Raw genomic sequence first — 22,006 nt, 5'->3', positions numbered from 1 at the left:
GAGGAGGCTTCCCTCCCTCCCCCATATCTACCTCCCATAGAGAAGCTCTCCTATGGCTATAACATGGATGTTTAACTCTCCACTACTACATCACCACAACAGGCACAAGGGGATGAGTTTAAAGACATTAGACCCCTTTCTGCTCTCAACATTGTCCTTCCCTACAACATCCATGCACGTTTACCTTGTTCAAACACCAACTTGTCAGCAAGTTGGCTCACAAGCCCACCTCTAACTCATCTACTTTTACCTACCAATAAATAAAGCTACCTCAGTCATATCCCATTTCCTCACAGCTGAGACAATAAGTTATAGCAAAAAGATACACGGAATAAAAGCAGTTTCACATTACCTTGTGCCTTTACAAGCAGCACCAGGGCCCAGCCAACATCCTCTCCCCCTGCATGCCCCATGGAGCAGTAAGAAGGCAGCCAACCCTTCAATCCTTTCCCTAGGCTGCTGGAGGCTCATAAATGAGCTCTGGTTGTCAATTGCTCACAGGTGAGAGATTGGAGGGTCTTCGAAAGGCAGCAGGTGAGGGTCCTCCCAGTGCTACCAGCATTAATTATCCTAAGGGGTCACGCCTGGATCCCCCTCCCCACAGCCCTGTTTCAGCTGGGGCTGGCTATGGGCTGCAGGTGCCTGCTTCAGGACCATGGCGGTCGTGTCGCCTCCAGCTGCTCCTGGGGCGAGAAAATGGCTCCCTCACCATGCCTGAGGTGGCTGCTGCTGGCTGTCACCACGCTGCCATGACAGGGCCTTGCTGTGCTGTGAGGCTCCTGGGGCTGCCTCAGATCTGAGGTGGGCGCCACGGGCCTAGGCCTTGGCATCAGGCAGGAGGTGCAGGATCTGGCCCCAGAGCCCCCCATAACCCCGTGGCACAGGCACCTTTCTGAAATGTCCGCCTCCCTGGAGATGTTTTGGGTGCCTTGTATCAAATATGGCATTAAATGTTTAAGCTGAACCACATCTATGGCTTTCAGATACCTCATTCTGAAGAGAACAGGTATACTGGAGGTGATGTATCTATAGATCCTCTACCAGAAACAGGTCCTGGACCACAAGAGATGCACGTTAATTTTGTCAGAAGAAAGCCCATCTTTCCTATTTATCCACCGATTAAATTTTTAAATACATACTCTAGCTATCTACAGAAAAATTACTGCTGCAAAGAGCTCATGTGTTAGCATGTGCTGTTTGATATGTGGACACTACTAAAAGTAACAGCCAGCTTTCGGTCATCATCTCTCAGGCTAAAAGCAAACCTGACGTTAAATATGTGCACGTTTCCATTTATATGAGCCAAGAAGCAATGCAAAGGAGACCATACTAAAGAAGGACACAGCAGGCTTGTGCAGGCTGGCTACCATGAGCCACGCGGGTGACATGCTCATAACAAACACAGCCACATTAATTCATCGGTGGCTTTTATTTTCCTAAAGAGATGAATCCGGAGGCTGTAAGATTCAGACGGACACCTGACAGCATCCTGGCTCATGACATGGCACGAGTCGTCGTGTCCAGAGATTAAACGGGGAACGATGCTGAACACAGCGAGCTGCCAGTCACCACGGCTTCCCCCCAGCACCAGTCGGCCTCCCACCAAAAGCCAAGTCCGTATTACAAGCAAGCTCTGGAGAGCCATTTTCCAGGATATCTCTCCTAATTAGAAGCCTTTTTTTTTTTTTTATCATATGAAAACACAAACAGTATTAGTCAGATAGCATTAAAAAACATTATTCATTAACCATCCATCTTCGGAGGCTTTCCTTCATCAGGCTACAGTAAGGCATTAGGGAAATCAGAGAGCAGCATTTCAATAAAATTAGAAATGTTTCAGATTTGGGGAAGAAGCACTGGTTTATTTTGTGATAAATCAATAAAACCAGCTAATGTTTTAAAATGGCTATCCTGCTCTTGGTCAGATTATTTCTAATGGAGTTTCTGTGATATGGCTGCGATGGGGTTATGTTGTTCTAACCCTTAAAGGTAACTTAGATGTCCTAAACACATTTTCTTAATTTCTTTCCCCTGCTATCTCCCAGTTTTACTATTTGGTAGGCACCATACAATAAACGCTTAGAGTCGGTACTCTCTGTAATGAAGCCATCTCCTAGGTGGCTGTAACAAAAAATCAAAGCGAGAAAAATGTAACGACCATCTAATAAATAGAAAAGGATGAACGTGTTTTGCTTTCATCCCTAGCCAAAAACATTTCTCACTTTCCCATACCAGCACATTTCATAATGAAATATCCCTCGTGGTTACGGTACCAAGTTTTGGCCTTGGAAGTCCACGTTCTCCTTCGAGATCTTCGCCGTGACCCCGTGCCAACCTCAGCGACCTTCGCGTGCTCCGGTTTCTCTCACCTCTCACACGACAATAATTCTCGCTATTCATCTTGCAGCAGGATTCTGCTGTTTAATCAGAGCCGCCGCGCAGAATTTTAATACGAGTCTGAATTCCCCAGCGGTTTATCGCTCGGTAGGATTGCTAGGCTGCATTTGTAGCGGGTACCACCGACTGTATACATTTTTTAATTGAAAATCATTGTTACTGTTCTGCCTCCGTCCTCCTGTTTTTAAGGACCAAACTGAGCTACGGGGCATAGCATAAACAAGGATTATGTCAGCATCTGCAGGGACTGCAGCTGTGCCAGCATGTTGAAGGGAAGTCAAAAGACCTATCTTGGGGAAAACAGCATTTGTGCACGAATAATTTCAATTTCTGTCTTGGAGCATCTCAAAAGACTTCATCACTACCTCAGACCAACTCAAAAGACATTGCTGAGGCATAGATACCTCTTCTATTGCAATTTATGCTCTCATATATTTGTACTTACACTTGGCATGTCAGAATAACCCAATGATAAATGGAATATGATTACATTTATTTTGTGGAAAGAGCAGTAGCATGAACCGAAATTCCAGACCCTTAAAGGAATCAAGGACAATCGTACCTAAGTACATTTAAAAGCTGAAGTTGCACGCACAAAAAAACCGTAACAAAACTCAGAAGTGAAACATCCCTCAAGAAAGCAACTCGAAAATATGATCTCCTGGTAAGAACATTTGCACTAACTCCTGATCAGATGTGTTCATTTGTTGGTTCTCATTTCCACGAACCTCAAACTTGTTCTGTTCCTATAAACACTTGTTTATAGGAACTTCCCTTTCAAGCACAGACACCCCATCACTGAGCAGTAAGGACAGAAGAGGAGTTTTGAGCACCTGGTGGTTTTAATACGTAAGAAAGCCACCAGAGCTCCTGCTGTAGGATGTACCCTGGGATCACACGACACCATTTCTCCTGTACTGTGAAATCCAGTGTAGAAGAGGGCAAAAAATGAAAAGGCTGAGCGTCTTCCCCGTGTCAGAGCCACGCTGAGAACATTGCTGCTGAGCCTGGAGCACAAGGCAGTTTTCAATACAGAAGTGTGGAAAGCAGAATCAGCTTCATAACTCCAAAATCTTGCATGAGATGTCTTTAAACACTCCGCAAAGGCCAAAAGGGACTGTCCCAGAGTTATACACCCAGTCTAAGCTAGCTATATGCACTCCCTTTAATAGGCAAGCACCTCCACGGGGCAAGTTCCCCATGTATTTCCAGGTAGGATTAATCACCCTTTCACGGCATTGCTGACGCTGGAGAAGCACAGGCTATCGGCCACTGAATCACAGCCAAAGGCAGATGAGACCAATCCCACCACAACCGATTTAACCAAGGACTCACAACATACGCCTGGCAGAATCAGGAACCAAATGCCCGGATTAGCAGCCACTCAGGCCACATTTTTTCTTAAAACTCTTTTACTCCCCTGATTCTGGGGGTTTATATATCTCACATTGTCCGACTGACTTACTGGAACTGGAAGGATGTGAAAGATTAATAGAGTTAACCCAATCACCCCCCTCGACTACGTTTTTTTCCCAACATTTAGTTTATTTCTAAAAGTGGAAGGACTTATTTCGAGGCACAGACAATCTCCTGGCTTAAAATAGTAACAGCATAGCTTTTTTTTGATCATGACACCCTCTTTCCGAGGAAGGAAATTTACACCCAAGATGAGACTGAAACTGGGAATTCTCCAGAGCTGCAGGGCTAACACAACCGTAACACAGCACTTACATAGCCGTTGTTTTTCGAGCACCTTTTGGATTATTATAAGGTTGACTGCCTTCCTTCACAGCAGTTACGTCTCCGAAGATGTTCACGTTCAATGCCAGCGACAGAAGTTTCTAAAGCAACGCTCCCCGTTCATTTTCTTACACCCAGCAGAAGCGTTAGCTAGGGCAGAGTGGCTGGAAACAGTCCGATTATTGCCCTTCCCATCGGAAAAACTGCATTCCTTCTGCGCCAAGCCAAAGCTCCCCATCCTTGTTCGGTCCTCGTTTCATTGTTCCGTCCCCAAATTAATTCGGAACTGTAATTACTACCCCGTTTGTGCACCAATAATGACTTGGGTAAGTTGTAATTCGATTGTCTGCACCAACCTGGGAGAGCGCAGCCTTTGGAGCCTGGGCTCCAGAAGAGGAGTAAGGGATGCTTTTCTGCCTTCCTCTACGAACCGCTGAGTATGTGCAGCCTAAAGGGTTTCTTAAGGATGTAGCTCAAAACAGTAAATATTAAATAAAGCCTTTGTAATGACAGCGCGCGTTAGGTAGTGCATCAGAAAACACAGCGATAGACACAAAGCTGTAAAACCCAGTTTTTAACATCACCTTGTCAAAGAACTATCCATGCTGCCTCACAGACTGCTGTTTTTCTCTTTTTTTTTTTCCTTGCTGTTTTAAAAGTATCAAGTATTGTGTAATAAGAGCGGAGTGAAAGGGATCATCTTTTAACTCAGGCTTGGCTCTGAGATCAAGACGCTATTTTAGGTTCGGCTACAAATTCCCTGCACGATACTGGGCAAGCTATTTACGTTTGCCACGGATCATCTTCCCCAGTAATGAAAGAGAGATCGTGGTGCTTTCGCGTCTCAGTTTTTAAGCGGTGTTCAGGTCACTCATTCATGTTAACAGCACCTGCTCTTCCTAAGGTGTCGGTACTGGTTTGGATTTGGATGCAGAGGTGTCTTCGACGCAAACTAACACTGGGTGCCCAGTGGTAGGTACTCACCAGCTGTTTTTGCAGCCCGTAAATGGATGGATTTCAGGTGGTGTTTGTTTTCACACACATTTTATCCTTCTAAAGTACAATAAATACACTGCCTTTATTTGTCATAGACAAATCTCACTTTGTGAATGCAAGCCTGGCCTTTGTAAAGAACATTTTTTCAGCACGCCTGTCTTCGAGCTGCCCACCTGTGGAAAACGTGAGGTTTGACTTCAAAACTCTATATCTAATGCTAACTCACCATGTTGTGAAATGCACTATTATCTTTTTATCATTATTTCCTCCCACAACGTGTGACGTATAAAACTTCTGGAAAATTTCGATTGCTAAGACAAAACTTAAAACTGAGAGGAAATCTTCAACAGCAGATTTCAGTTTGGTTTTCCTGCGGAAGATGACACTTGCACAAAGGACCCCATCTTTGGAAAATCAAAGGACCTCGTCTTTGGACCTCACTTAGAAATCCTTACCCGAATTCAAACCACAGACATTATTAAACAGAAGGAGGGAGGGAAGGAGGGAAATTAAATATCTTTAATGACTTATGTTGGCTCGAAACCAACCGCTGATACAAGAGCAACGGGGCCCGTTATAAAATTCGGACAGGATGGCAGGGGTGCTATGAGGCATGGCGTGGTTTTCTTTCCCAGGAGAGACCCGACAGGCTGGGATTCTTTGGAAGATGGACAACGGTGTGGGAGGATCCACTAAAAACTGATAGAACTATCGGTGGTTCAGAGCAGTTAAATAACGATTATTCGCCACGTCACGAGCACAAGAACCGAGAGGTCCCAGTGAAATAACTGCTGAATTATTTACATAAATAAATGGAGTAATTTGGATGTGCAATGCATAATTAAATTCTGGAACTCTAGGCTGCAGGATGTTACGGAGCCAAATCGTTCAGAAGGAGACGAGACAAATGCAGAGGGAAGATGTGGTGATGCTACTGAACATGACAGAGACAGAAACCGGTATTTAGCACTCCCTGCGTGCCAACTGGCAAGGGTGGGAGGACACGGCAATGCAAGACCATCCTAAACTTGTTTCTTCTTTAATTGTCCAGTGCTTCCAGCTCTAGGAAACAGGCTACCTAGACATATTTTTTTTTGTTTTTTTTTTTCATCTGATTAAATTTCTGGCCTTCTTACAGCCAGACTATAAAATAAGTAATGACTTACTTTCCCTTCCACTTTTATTACGAGCATTCGTGAGGCGGAGACATGTATCTGGCTCACTGGATGCACGTTTTTGGAAATTACAGCAACCAAAAAAGGACCATATGGACTCTGTTGGACCCCACATTCGGTTTCTTATAACTACATTTCAATGCAAGGCAAACAGCTGCAGAAATAGCATCCCCAACATTACATCCCCAGTAACATCCCCAATAACATCCCCAACAAGCTGTAATAAGGGGAGACGCGAATTCCACCTCCTACGCCAGCCATGCATTTCATTTTAGTTATTCACTGCCCAAAAAGAGAAAAAAGATCTGTGATTTTCTCCTAAAGAAGAGGTCCGGATAAAGCAAAGATTAATAGGAATTTTCCAAGCTTACAGCCATAAATCTCACCATCGGAGCAAATTCCATACAATAACTTCAGTCTGCATTACTTCAGAAAGAACGACCGTATGGACAACTGCAACTTCCTAATTTTTAATATGAATATTCTACCCTGAAAACTATTAAAGTACATCTCAAACAAATGGGAAGAAGGAATGAATGAGGAAAGCACCTCATTAGACAGAATCAGTGCAGATAACCTCAGTTTAAAATCAGTGATCGTTTTGACAACAAATCCTGTGGGTGGCTAACACAAATAATACGAGACAGTGTTTGCATCAGCACAAATATCCCCTATTATTACCCGAAAAAAAACATTAGTAGCGTGGAGAGATTCACCTCGATTTACTCATTGAGAAGGTGGCATATTCGCCAGTAATTCTGCTCAAACAGGGGAGGGTACGCTGTCAGCAAATCGTGGCTCTTCGCTGATTTACGGTTTGCTCTATCACAACCTGCATCGGAGAAGTAAGAACTTGAGTCGACTTCTTGACAGCAAAGGACAAGATGACTGACTACCAGTCGGTATCTTTAAGCACAGCGAGCCACAGCAGAATAAAAGAAAAAAAAAGCAACAGAGTTGTTGAGGTGAATTCATCCCCTACTCCCAGGGCTTTGGAGTGCTGAAAGTTTTATAGCGGGGAGATATTCTAAATCTAGGAAAGCACTGACTCGGTGCCCGAGATTTATCTCCGTGAGATTTCTTGCTAAACCTAAAGCTGTCCGGTTTGATAATTCACTCCCTTGGATTCTCGAACTCTTCCACGTTTCGGATTTTTAGAAACTACGGCAGTGCCTCGCAATTTATGAAGGAGGTTGTGTATGAGTTGAAATGGTGCTGAGGGAGAAAAAAAAAAGAAGATGTTGGAAAGAATTACTGCTAAAAAACTAAATTGACTTGGAAACCTTACAGATGTTGTGAATTCTGCTGCAGCCAATATGATTTTGCTTGAAGAACTCGATTTCCGCATCGCCCTCAATACAGCTTCTACTAGCTCTAAAGGTGCATTTTTTTCCCTATAAAATATCAGTGCTACCTTTCTGTGCCTGTAATTAATTTCAGATACAGGCTGTAATAGTTGCTTTGCAAGCTGATATAACCATTATTGATAACCCCCAGAAGCCTACGGAAAAATGGGGAAAAAAGGGTTTTATTATCTCAGAAAGAGTTTTCAATTTTTTAAAAAAAAATCCACTTTGCTTCGGGGGAAAAAAAAAAGAATAAAAATAAAACATAATCTGTCAAAGATAGGCTCTGAAGGTAAAAAAGCCCCTCTAAATTCTCAAAGTAACCACTGTAGTTGAGGTGCTTGGCCAGGGCTGGGGAAACCCAGCTCCAAGAACTTATCTTGAGTTAGGAGGAAAGGGGGTTGTACCGAAAAAAAATCACATCCCAGGTCAAGCCACAACAGACTCAGTGGTGTTCCTCTTTCTGCTTCTGAGCAGAAACGCAATGCAAGAAATACAAACTTTTCTTAAAAAAAAAAAATCCAATGAAAAATGCTGCAAAAACTTCAACTCACAAAAACGAGGAAAGCAGAAAATCAGCCATGAGCACACGTGAGAGGCACAATGGTGAACATGAATACAGAACAAACACAACAAAGTTACCCCTGGCTTAAAAAAAAAAAATCTTCCTAAATTTCAATATACACTGTCTTATTGAAAATATTACATGTGTATGTTCTCACTGGAGTACGGCTGGCAATGATACAGCGAGGAAGCGAGGACAGAATAAATCCAGTTCCAAGAATTTTAATAAGAAACGTGTTTACCTGAGAGCTTAGTACGCATGGGAGAAGAAGGAAATGCTTGCATTAAAAACATACAGCTGCTAATTGGGTCGGTGACATCCATTATTTATTTATACTCTAGGGCAAAAGGATGCCAGGCTACGGTATGCGGGGTTCTCCCTACGTGGGCATGACCCTTCACGTGTGTCCCCGGAAAAGATCCTGCTCCTTCAGTTGATCTGAACAGTTTTTGATCCTAACAGTTCACTAATTGATAATGCATACTGTATATAATTAGCCTTCGTGTCATAACCCATGAAGTAGAAATGCAGTCGTTCCCGCTGAACAATCCCAAATCGTGAATGCCATTTTAAGCCATTCCTAGACCATGACTACAAAATCTACACAAGACAGCAATTTCTGCAGAATGCCAGTGCTACCAAACACTCTGTAGTCTGGTTTTTTTGTTGTTGTTGTTGCGTTTTTTTATTTTTTTTTAGGATTTTGTATTTTGTCCTGCTTGGAATGAGTTAGGAAAATATTAGTACCGTGTTACAGTTGGGGAGCTGAAGTGCCAGCAGTTTAAATCAACATCCCAATGAAGAACAAAACTGATTTTCCTGACTTTTAATCCCACATTCCCCTCAATTTTACCCAGTGACTCATAATAATCACTACATTCAATGGTATAGGGAACAGATAATTATGTCTTTGAACTCTTGTCTCTTATACGTAACAGGATAAATACATCTTTGATCAGGCCCAAATCTGGAAATAAGAGTAAAATATTCAGATCCCTAAAATGCCTACTGAAGTCAAGCAACGCTGTGGGCAACCTTACCTTTCCTTCAGCCTCCAATTATTGCCGACTTTTCTTAGAAGGGATGTTTGCCTTCCACAAGCAGAACGATGCCTGCAGAAAAACTTCTGCTAGGTTGGAGTAGGTGTTTTACAACGTGAAATGCAAAGGAAAGGGATAATGAGCATGAGGGCTACGCCTCAACCCTGTTGTTGCTCCACAGAATTCAACACACATTGAATGAAAGATTTTACTTCTTTGGTAGAAATTTTCAAAGTGCTTAATGACCTACTAACAATCAACTTCTGTTTCCAAAAAGCTTTTACAAATGAAAAACTTTTTGAAATGTAAGATGTGTGAATTCTTAATGCATTTCCAGAATGAGACGGTCAGAATAAATTGAATGCTCCCTTTAAGAACCACGGAGCAATTAATAGAGTGTTGTTATTAATTACTTTTTTTGCATTCTTTTTACTACAAAGAATCAATAAGCTTGGACAGACATTCTCCTCAGAAATATCAAGGGACAGAATTGTTTACAGCTTGTTTGCCATTAAAATTTCATGCCGAAGCGACGAACTACGGCACCATTTAAAATCAATTTGATGCTTGGCATTGCACTTCTCCTCATTCGTGGTACAGGGACGCTCCTGTTGTACGTGTAGCTACCGCTCTGTGTCGCCGAGCACGACTAGCAGGGATATCAATGTAAGTACCATTTCAGACGTGATCAGAACAGAATATCCTAAAAGCACAACTAGCAATCTAACGTAAAGGATGCACAGTCATTGTTCTCTTGCATCAGTCAATGCACACAACTGGAGGCTCATCGTTAGCCTGTAATATTTTACGAACTGAATTGTTTAAATACATGTGCTTGGTAAGTAGCAACCAAATTAGCAGAGTCCAAGCTGATGTGCCAGGCAAAGCGTATTTAAAACCACCAAAACCGAAGAAGGGTTAACTGGTAGAGCCCTAAAGGAAGCACGTAATATTCACTACAGTTTTTGTTGAGTTACCACTGCTCGTTCTTTCTAGTTTGCTATTTCTCTAAACCAAAATTAGTAGAACCGGTTAGACACTGCTGCTCAGGAAGGAGACGTTGGGCAAGAAGTAGATAAAAAAAGTAGTGCAAGAAGAAGATGAAAACGAAGTATAATGCTGCAATTCTACCCAATGCTATAAAATATCTGATTTATAGCACAGCTTATACTCAGATCCAAAACGACCTGCTCCGTGCATGGAATCGAACTCTTACTACTGGAAAAATGGTCCCAACAGCCCATCAGTAAGCACCTCCACGAGATCTCCTTCTTCTGCCCATTTCATCTTGCATGACAAGATGATTGCACGACAGGAGCTTTCAGTCACTGAGTTTCACATCATTTTGCATAATAGAATCATAAAACGAAGGAACGGCTTCAGTGTTTAAGTCTTGTACTCTAAAGCAGACAAAGAAAAGGGTTTCAGAGGCAGAGAAAGCACCAAACTCAACCTCAGAAGGGTTCAGAAGAGCTTCACGAGTGACCAGGCTGCCCAAAATCACTTGGTCCTACGTCTCCTTTGGCCTCTTGACAATGCAGACTGCTTTGGGCAAGAGCAAACTGCTACAGAATGGAAAGTCAACTTGAGCCTGAACAGGATATCCTGCCCGACTAACAGAAATATATTGCTTTAACCCATTAAAAGTGAGCCTTTTAATTCTAAATAACTGTAGCATATATGGTAAAGCTCCAAGTAAGTAATGGAAAAGATGTAAGATGCAATCCTTTTTTTTCCTATTTCTTTTTCATTTTGCTGATTGAAACGAGTGAATTTTTTCGTCTTCATTAATACAAGACAAAGGTAGAGCACTCGCATTTATCCAGATGTTTTTCTACGAACCATGAAATTCCAGCACACCGTGCCTCGAAAACCAAATGATACGTTAGCAGAAAATGCCACAGCTTCATCCCTATTGTTATCTAATTTTTACAGATCACATTTGTCAGAAAACTGACAAATTCAAGCAGTAAGGCCTTCTGATTTCAGTGTTCAAATGAAGAGGAAAGCCTGACCAGCACCGCTACAGCAGTTGCCAATTTCTAACACCCACAATGAACTGGAAATTAGACGTAGCGAAAAAAAATCACACAGCCATGCAGCTAGATCAGATCCTCTTGCGCCCTCTATTCCTATGGATCTGACTGCTTCAGGTCGTCCGTGCAGGGAGAGAACAGGTGAAATAATACAGAAATTTCAATTCCTGATAGCACGGCAGTCCATTTCGATAGCAGGGAAACCACATTTTTAGCTCTTCTGTCTTTACGGGAACCATTCCCATATTCTTTTTAAGAACCCATTTTAATGTTATCTTTGCGTGCCTGGATATTGTCATTCAGGACTCTTGCTCTTAACTCTATATAGGAGACGACGTCCCATTTCAGCTAATCATCTTACACAATATGATAAGCTAAACACAGAGAACAAATATTTCCTGAAGGGGTGAAATAATTCTCAGTGAAAGAATAATCTCGCTCGCTAAATTTAATTGAGCACTTTATCTTCCCTACAGATCATCCCCTGGAATCCTAAGTATTTATTTTCCTCCAGCACCCCCTGTAACTAAAACCCCCAGGAACACTTTGTTGAATTTCAGTCTCAAATACAGTAGAATTAATCAGCCTTAAAAACATTAGCAATGGAAGTGGCGTATCAAGGATATCGGCCCCAAACTTTATTTTGCAAGATTTTCTGTGTGGTACTTTCAAGGATTTTGGATGTATGCATACGGGATCGTCGTGCTTCTTGACATCAAACTTGAACTCCAAATTTTGGGGCAGTCGCCTTTAAAAGATGCTAGACAATAGTATAGGAAACTGCAGAAATAAGAGGCTTTATGGGGGATCACCTGTAACTATTATTTATCCCTATAAAGGGTAAGAGCAGAGAGTGAAGAGATGCTCTGTGCCGCCTATTTCTTTAATGGCAATATTTCTGAAATGATAATAAAAAAATAACGAAGAATCAGCATTTTTTCTCTCCAGCCCCTCAAACGAAGGCGAGAAAGCAGAAGGGGAAGCAGTGTCGGGGCTGAAGGCACTGACTGGCCTGGAGATGTGTTACCCTGTGACAACCAGAGCTTATCACAGTGGGGGGACTTCAGTAGGAGACGAGCATCATGAAGTGAGGGGTGAAAAGAAAAAGGAAGGAAATGCCAAAGAAAATGATCTGAAAATGGGAGAGAACGACCTATTATCGCTTTTTTTATATATCACACCATTGAGGAGGACTCAGACTAGCTGTCAAAAAGCTTTCTTTGCTGAAAGAAACTAACAGGGGGTCCTGAGAGTCTCATGGGACAGCTAGTGACAGAAGAAAGAGAAGGATGCCATAAAACGCAAAGGACAAAGAAGCAGAGAGAAAGGTCTGATACGGTTAAGGGTGTCAGGCAGCAAGAAGACACGTACATCCCCGGGGAAAAGAAGCAAACGCAGAGCTCTAAGTAAGAGCAGCAGATAAAAAAAAAACACTCTTGATACGTAGGAACTGCAGTATCTGCCTCATAGAAAAAGTGTTTCCTATCCTACATCTCCCGTATGTGCTCACCAAAAGTCTGCATGTATTTGGGGTTCTCTTTTCCGAGTCCCCTGCCTTTCTTCAGGTCGAAGGAGTTACGTCTGGGTTGGGGAAAGGGATGGAAACCCTTCTCCAAGCCCTGCCCCCTTGTTCATACGCACACAAAAAATCTAAATATATATATATAAAAATTATTAATACGGGTTCTTTTTCTGGCCATTCAAGACATTTTCCCTGTACTTCACAAAGTTGTTGGCCAAGACGGGTGCGTTAACACAGGTAGCGCAGTGGGACCGAAGAACCGACAACGCTTTTGAACCTCCACAGCAAGAAAACCTCATTTTTATGAGCACAATTGTGAGTGGTTTTGGAGGGAAGTCCATGTTTTTAGCCCAATAGGAGCTAAGGCAAACAGGAGGCTTGCGTCTTTCCCACCCTTGCACTCTATCAGACTTGGTAATTTGTAAATACAGCATTTTTCATGAAAAAAAATAAAATGGAGGCCACGGTACGGCCCAGCGGTCCCGGATGTACAACCAGTAATACACTGGTTGAAAAGACGACGAGTGATTTTAAGGAAAAAAATGCACAGCAATGAGACCAGTAATTAGGATTCCTGGGCATCTTGTTCCTACCATGGCCCTTTGTGTCGCCTCCGTGTTAGATGCCTGGCTTTCACATGAAAATCAAGGTGATGCTCACACAAAACAGGACTGAAAATAGATTTTCACACCTCCCAAAGCAGTGTGAGCAGTCAGTTCCACTCTCACTCAAAAAACCAATGTATTTATGCATTGAAGGTACCTGGAAGTCCTTAACTGGAATTTGGTATGCAAGGTCAAAATATTCTTTTGTAGCACCAAAAAAAATTAAAAATAAAAAAAGCCCTCACCATATTCAGGTGATGCATTAATAAATATCGTGTTGCCGTATCCAAGACACAAGATCAATGCTTTTTTATTTAAAAAAAAAGCACCAATGGAAAGCTCTTTTCCAACAAGACGGGAAGTACGGGGAGAGAGGCCGGCAAAACATCCCATGGAGACTCATGATTGATTGCAGAATTGCAGTCCTGATTTGATTTCCTTTAAATACTGATATTACAGCTTTAATCAAGATCGAATCAAATGACAAATAATAAATCACAGGGCAGAGCTCACACCTGAATAAATATGTGACTTGGGGGCGGGGGGGGGGGAGTGGAAGAAATGTTGAAGATACTAAGAAGGTTTTAAAAGTTGTAACACTCGTCATCCTTCAGCAGCCATAGCAAATGGATCGTGATGCAATATTCAGCTGCCAGCTCGGGTCTCTTCTGAGCAGTCCCAAGGCAGCAAAACTTTGCTGAGCTGAGGTTTTCACTTTTTCTCTCCTTATGGATGCATTCAGGGGGCAATCTGGTGACTTACTTGGGTTGCATGGAAACTCACGGGTTTGGTAGGTCACCACCGCCGCCACAACCAAGATTAAAAATGAGGAGCCTACTTCGGCTTTTCTCCGTTGCCAATAATCTTTTTTTTCAGCACAAATCAAAAGCAGGAGCAGACAGTTGCAAATAATGTTTAATTACAGCAGTACCTTTTACCCAAGGATCTCAACAGTTTATTAACAGAAATCGCGCCCTGCTCCTGTGGCACGCATGTTGGTAAGCCAAATCACAAACGAGCAAGTAGAGCTGTGAAAAGGATAATGACAAAGAACCACTTTTTAAATATATATATATATATATACTTAAGTGTAAATCAATAGGAAATTGCTTCCTTAAAGTCTCGTTCAAGGACTGAGACCTGCAAGACAAGAGGCACCAGAAACCTGAATTTTTTTTTCTTATCTCACAGAAGTCGTAAAATCACTACCCGTATTTTTTTTTCCTTCCTTGTAAGAACTTTAAAATACAGATGGAAAAAAGAGACCTAGTAGGTTTAAATCTATGTGGGTTTAAAATCCGTGACTTTGTACATCAGGGCAATCATGAGCTTCCTCAGCTTCCCCCCTTTTCCCAAACCAAACAGTGCAGAAACAAAGGTTTCCAAACTCTTCTGAACGAAACACCGGGGTGTTTCAGGTCACATCTGTCTTGAACAGCCCGCCAAGAAGCCTTGGAGGTGCAAATCCCAGCGGACTTGCACGTGGGAGACGGTTTCTGCCAACCGTGCAATTGCCCACAGGCAATGCAGACCCCATGAAGAGCTCAGTTCACTCGGAGCAAAAAGGAGAGTTGATTTTGCAAGGTTTAATTGCAATATTCACAAATATATTTGAGCATGATTTTACCGTATTGTCCTGATTCCCACACAATACTAATGGACTTGCACGTTCCAAGTACAAGAAGGAGTTGCAAGAGTAAAACGACCTTCTTCTAAAAGGTAAGAGAAAACTCCGAGGTGGCTCTGGTTCCTTTTACCATCCTGTTTTTCCTTACGTTCTGAGTCTACCTAGCTTTCACAAAGCCCCTCCAGGCAAGGAAGGCAAAGATCACTTTCACGGTTTACAGACAAAAGCCTAGAAAGAAGGACTGGGCACTAATATATGATTTTTTGGTATCTCGGCTAGCCAAGAGCAGAACAAAAATAAGATCTCCATGTGTTCACAAATGTCTCTTGAAGAACAAAGTTCGTGAAAGAGAACAATTTCTTATTTTTATTTTATTTTTTTTTAGGAGTTCTCATGTTCAAAGCACTGCATAAAAGTTAGGGATGGGAGCCTTCAAGCTTGCAGAATTCTCATTAATTCCTATTAATTCCTCAAGCATCTTTGAAAACCCCTTCTTAATTCATTCTCCCATCGGCCAGATGGAAGAGGGGTCTGCTGAGCACATTTCACAGATAGCAGCCCACGGCGGAGAGGTGAAGTGACACGGAGTTGCCTCATGATCTTTTTTTGTATAAATTCATCTTCTCGGGCTCCTTTCATGTCTCCATTCCGTATGACAGCACCGGCACATCTCCAGAGCACCCCGGAGCTCCTCAGGGAAGGCTCTCATTTGTATGTTATCTTTGGTGGTGTATGAATAAATAAAAAATAGGGGTGATTAATAATGAATGCCGAGTTTGTATTTCCAGCAGCCTCTATTTTCGTCTGCAAACTTTCCCAACAGGATGCGTGCTCGGGATGCGTTTTATTTATTACGGAGGACAGAAAGGCGTTCCCCCACCTTTTTTTGCCGTGACCGTGTCACGGGTCTTAGGAGGCTCGATGGATTTGCCTTGAAATTTCCCAGCATAATCAAGTCTGAATAAACATCAAACGTCGGCATTTCAAATCCAGGGAGGATTGTCTCGGGAAGCGACGCGCCTGCGAACCCAGGAGACGAGATCAGAACAGAGCCTTCCAACCGCTGGGTTTTTTTCAGCAATGGTCTGGAGTACGAAATCCCAGTGGTAAGCATACAGTGCCAAATGCCAGCTCTGAAGGGGAAACGGCTGCCTCTCTGTGCACGGCTCTCCCGAAAGAAACATTTTAATTGCCCAAGGGACTCCTTGGGCAAGGGAGCCCCTGCACGTCCCGCACGGCACCGTGGGGTCGCTCCATGGCCCCGCACCCCAAACCCTAAAAGTTTCGGGCCGCTTGCGTTTTCCAGAAGACAACGAACACCGCGGCGAGGTAGGATTGCTCAAAGAGAAGCCTCCGTAATTTTAAACGGCAGGGGATATCCTAATAGGGATGCCCCCTGCACAAGGCTTTGCCGGGCACGTGGCTTTTTGGGGAGCCCTAACAAAGCCCACCGAGAGCCGCCCGGCCCCACTGTGCCCCTGGGCAGCCCCACACGTGTGGGGCCGAGCGCTGCGGGGCACGAGCTCTGGAGCCGGTATTTCGTCATGCCGCGATAATGCATGGAAATAGCCGCTAATTAATACGGCTTAACAGGGAGAAAGATAAAGCCCTTTCTCCCTGAAATGTCAAACGATTGCCGAGTGTTCTTTATCTTCTATTCTGTGCAAACAGTTTATCCAGCAGGTTTCTTCACGTATCAGTCGTTGCTGCCACCAAAATCCCCGGCTGAGCACCTAGCACACAACATCCTTAGAGGAAACAGCAAGAGCAGGGCAAACTCATCTGATACTTCCCCTCTAGTACCCCAACTCCTACCCTCCAAGCATTTTGCTCTAAGATTTCTTAAGAAGCTTCCTTTAGTCCTGACCATTTTTCCCTTGGTTTAAAGGGACATTTTCAGCAGTGCTTTCTCTTTTCTTCTCCTCTAGAAGCAGTTTTCCCTTCTATTTGAGTAGCAAACAAATTGTTTTCTTCCATTCTGTCTGAATTAGCCGAGTTCTTTGACTTAATTCCAACTTTTCAGAGTAACCTGCGTCTAAACAAACACCTATTTGCCTGTCCCCTCTACCAGATGATGACAAGCGCAGTCCTGGGGATCCGTATGAGCTGACAGCTGCTGAGGAAATGACAAAGTATTTTACAGTCACTTCAAACTATGTGCGTAACACCCTGAGCACTAGAAATAATACAGGATCCAGACTCACACTGGTCTCGATGCAAACCTTTAAACTACCGAAGCAAAGGAAAACTCCATCGGCGATGCATCGTGTCACGCACCTTCTGGTAAGGTTGGTCTCTGTTGAACGTACCCAAGGAATGAACACGGGCTTCGTCAATGCCTTTGACGCTCAAAAAGGTGAAGACAACCACGATGAGCTCCAGTTGTGTAAGGGGTGGCCTTCAGAACGCCACGGAGATGACTTTATCATGCCTAGGTAGACAGCAGTCATGCAGGTTGGTTGTACAATTTCATTTTTCGCCAAGGAAAGGTGGCATCAGGAAGGGCCAGTCACTATTTGTATATCCCCAGAGATCCACGTGCACACATACATATGCTACATGTACAGTAAACATTTTAATCTTTCTCAAAATCAAAATATTTGTCTTACATCTTCCTCTGCCGCTGCCCAGGCGTGCGGTATTGGCGGTGCGGGCTGGTGCCCCTCCAGCCATGTGTTCAGCGCACAGTCGCGCGTTTAATTAGTTACACATGTAAGAATTAATATACCCATTTAACAATTACGGAACTCCAGTTTTTCCTACCACATTTATTTTCATTCCCATCGCTAAAAAACGCCGCGACAAACAATGGAATAATACCCCATCGATTAAGTATAATTAAGCTTAATAATTGCTTAAACTTGTCACCCATAAATCATGACCAGTAAACCATTATGAACCAATTCATCATTAGTGGCATCACTAAGTATGTTTATTTATAGAGTATTTATAGAAAACCTGATCACGTGGTAGAAAAGATTAATAAGGGCAGGCTAGCGAAGGCAGGGGTGGGGGAGAGGTGCTGTGCAAGAGCAGGGACAAATAACCCTAACACCCCTCCTGCAACCAACACGTATTTAATCTACGAGACATTCAGGGCCAGAAAATATGTGAGAATCCAGCCAAGGCATTGAGGAGAAACTGTAGCTTCTAAAGACTCCGAAGCAAACAAATAAAATCCCTAAACTTAGATCTAAGTCTACTGTGTTTTTGTATGGTGCAAGGGTCTCTAAAGGATGGTGCTTCTCCCCCAAAAGCACCAGGTCCCAGTTTAATGTCGATAATTGATATTACCAGAGAAACTACGGAAATCCAGCTCTAAAATATCACTGAAAGAAGAGGCAAATCAAAGAGATGCCTGACCTAGTCCTTGGAAAATCCCAGCAAGGATTTCCCATCTTAAATACCTGCTTATGTTTTACCTTTTTTTTGGTAACCTCTAGCCTCTAAACTTGTTCCTACCTATGGGTATTTTATACGAACGTCCTAAGAGGTTTAGAACATGAAAGTCTAAGTGGAGACAGATTAGAAAGCCAAAGAAATGTACGTATGTTAATGTAATTGACTTTTTTAATAGACTTTTGAGTTTAAAAAATTAAACTCCTGCTTGGGAACTGAGTTCTATGAACAAAACAATCCATCCATTGATCCAAAGGTTCACAAGGCTACTCATCTTCAAATTAGAACAGCTAAGTAATGAATCGCAATAATGCATACCTGACGCTGGTGTTCATTTCAGGGCAGTCTGTCCTATGCCTGCATTTCTTACCGTATTTACGTCCCGCCATCTTATTATCTAAAAACACTTCACTACGGTCCTAGCCAATTATTTGATTAGCACAGCGTTTCCTCAAGAACTTTGTCATGAGAAAAAAATGCAAAAAACAGGCTTTAAAAACGAGTCCACTATTATGCAAGCTTTCTAGCTCTTCTCCCGTTAGACCACAAATGCTTGGTTACATTTTCCAGTAACCTGTTCTTTCCAAAGGCACCTTTCTATTTTTTACGAGAGCAAACGAGAGCCTATTTCCCCGAAAGACCAACGCCGCCGTGTTTTGGTTTCAATGTCCCGAATTCACAGCTTTCAAAACAAACAATTCTGCGTACTCTTCCTCAAATTGCAGAAAACTGCAAATTAGCCCCGTAACGAGGGGCAGGAAAAACCTACAGAAGTCAGGCAAAAGCGATGCCACCAAGCACCGAGCCCGCTCCTGTCGCGACAGATGCATGACAAAACAAAGCTCCCGGCAGTGACAAATTCCAGGGTCAACCCCTCCACGGATACCTGGCTTATAAATCAGGCATCCGACATCTGCTGAAGCTGGGGCAGAAGGCTGCTGCACCCACGACCCTACTCATCACTCATTATTTGGCCTAAAAACCCAACAGCCATCAAATAAAAGCCATATTCCCTCTCACCGTACTCCCTATTTCCTTGATACTATCAATAAATAAACTCTAAAAATATAAATGTTAGTTACTGATGCCGTGCCAGAAAGCTGCCAGTGTTGTGGAAATTACCGGGAGCATATGTTAATGCATAATTCACCGTTTGCAACAGGGCTTTGTTGAAAAATTGATGAAAATTCATGAAAGAACCTTTCCAGATGAAGTTGCGCAATAAACATGTAGCCGGCGGCGCTCGCGATGTAAAGGTAATCGTTGAGATTTACCCTCCGCACATTTTATACATGTGGACACGACGCATTAAAATTTTAATCGTCCTCAAAACCAAAGATCGAATCGGTCCACGGCACTAGGGGTATGTAACTAAGCGGGCGTTCACGTCGGCACCACGTGCGCGCATCCCCACCGCACTGCAAAATACTCCTCATTTTTACAGGTGCTTTCCACCTTTGCCGTGCACTAATCATCTTCGGAAACAAACGTTTTTCTAGCAGAAAAAGAGCTACTTTTCATTATGCCCCTAGTTTATGATATGCAGGTATATGCCAGGATACGTGTTTTGCCACATTCAACCAACTCCTTGCAAAACAGAGCCCCCAAAGTAGCTGTGTTCAGAGACACGGGTGTTTTTGGAAGTCCCTTTATAATTTCTTTGCCGAAAGTTGGAAATGGAACTGATATTTTTTCATGACATGTATTGCTGCCAATGCAGGCAGTTAGAAATGAATGATTATTCACACTAATGGCATAGTAGTGCTCCAGAGGCCAGGTGCCTACAGAGACATTGTGCCTACCTGCAAGAGCTTCAAATCCAAGAGAACAATACAGTTTTATATTTTTTAAGCATTTTAGGGGATAAAAACAAGTTCTTGGAGTGGTTAAAAAATCGAGGTGTGGCTTCCTTGGATTTTTCCACTCTTACTTGCACTCTTTGATAGGAAAATGAGCGGAAAACACGCGGTGCATCTCGACTTGATGCCGAAATTCAGCTGCAACAATTGCAAGCCCACGTTTCGAAGCCGTTCTCATCGACAGGCTGAAGCCGCATGATACCAGAGGTGACGGCATTACCACCGAGACCCATTTAGAGGGAAAAAGGCACACATTTTTCTTTCTCCGCCTGTCTCTCTCTGATGGCTTCTGTCCATCACGGTTCACTAGAAGTTCTTCAACCCCAAATCACGCCTCCCTCGGCTGCCAGGCAGCCCCAGCCGGCATGGCAATTAGCCAGATGTCAGCAGCCCTATTATCTCCATTCCTCCCTTCTACATTATTTAGGCGCCGCGCGATGAGAGAGAATTACAGCAGAGGGATCCCACCAGGGCTCCACTTTAGAAACCTGCACGGAGCCTGAAGGAGGGCCAGGAGGGAGACCGGAGCGATGCAGGAGCTGAACGCCATCTCCTTCCCTTACGGAGAAGATTATGAAAAGAGGAGATTATGAAAGCATAGCAAAGAGTTATTTTTCCTTGTCACACGTCCCTGCAGCTCTGCATACTGATTTCTTTTTCTTTTTTTTTTTCTGCAACGCTGGCACCGAAGATTAACATCCGATAACGGGAGGGTGACAGGCTGCACAGAGGCAAGGCGTCATATACGAAACAGAAAATACACTAGGAATTATTTGGCTGCATAAAACAAAACGTCATATGCAGATCTTGAGTTTTAATCCCCAAGGGTTACGGTTTTCCATTCCTGATAGTTTGTGTTTCAAAACTCCGGGCTTGCTCAGCTGGGAGGGAGCTCCACCACGTGCTAAAGACGGAGGAAAACTTCCCAGCTTTGCCCACAAAACGTGCCCAGGCGAGGGTTTTCTCGTGCATATAAGCACAGGGCCATGCTAGTTAGTATTTCTGGGTCATCATTTGGGTCATTGATTCATCAGCACGGATGTCCAGACGGGTAATTAATCAGCGGCTTGAGCAAAAGATGGACTGTGGACAGAAAGCAAATATGACAGCAGCGCTCTGTAAATACTCAGACTATGATTAATATCTGAAAAGTGACTCCATTAAAGCGCCTTTCCCCTCATTTTCATTCTCATCTGGAGGCTTTTAGAGACAAAGAGTCTCCGCTCTCGCCACCGACACCCTGCACACCACCAGCGGCTTAAAATAAAGATGCCCCATTTGCCCCACGCCTTGTCGTGCGCTCCGCTGCGGGACCCCAAGCGCTTTATCAACATTAATGAACTGAACCTCAAGCCAGCCCTCGTTATTAATCCTCCCGGGCACATAGGGAAGTCAAGGAAGAGAGCGATGAAGTGGCTCCTTCCCACTGACCGGGCATGGCCAGCACCGCAGAAACAGCGGGGACGTGGGGACACAGCCACGGGGCTCCTGGTCGCATATAATGCATTGCCAGGTCTTCCTTCTAAGACAAAGCCAAGGCTGCCCAAGCACCACAGAGGAGCCAAAGATGAGTATTTTGCTAGTGATAGGGCCTAAAACTCTACCAGGTGTCCTTAGCTTGGTCTCGATGTTGGCTTTTACGGCAAACACGTCTGCACATCAGCCAGCAGAGAGCTTGCTAAGGACACCTTCATCCCAT

At 43.4% G+C, this 22,006-nt stretch overlaps 1 protein-coding gene across 4 annotated transcripts in view; it reads right to left on the bottom strand.

The window, feature by feature from the left end:
• DCC (DCC netrin 1 receptor) overlaps positions 1-22,006 on the bottom strand; it is a 374,240-nt gene that overhangs the window by 331,710 nt on the left and 20,524 nt on the right. For all 4 annotated transcript variants that reach the window (XM_080571841.1, XM_080571842.1, XM_080571843.1 and 1 more), the window contains exon 1: positions 353-22,006. This exon is cut by the window's right edge and continues 20,524 nt beyond it. The gene's annotated coding sequence lies outside the window, so the exon portion shown is untranslated. The remainder of the gene's footprint in view (positions 1-352) is intronic.

The sequence above is a fragment of the Anser brachyrhynchus genome (assembly GCF_964034855.1).
Source record: "Anser brachyrhynchus genome assembly, chromosome: W".
NCBI lineage: Eukaryota > Metazoa > Chordata > Aves > Anseriformes > Anatidae > Anser > Anser brachyrhynchus.
Note: the sequence above shows the minus strand (reverse complement) of the source record. Positions and strands in the feature narration are given on the sequence as shown.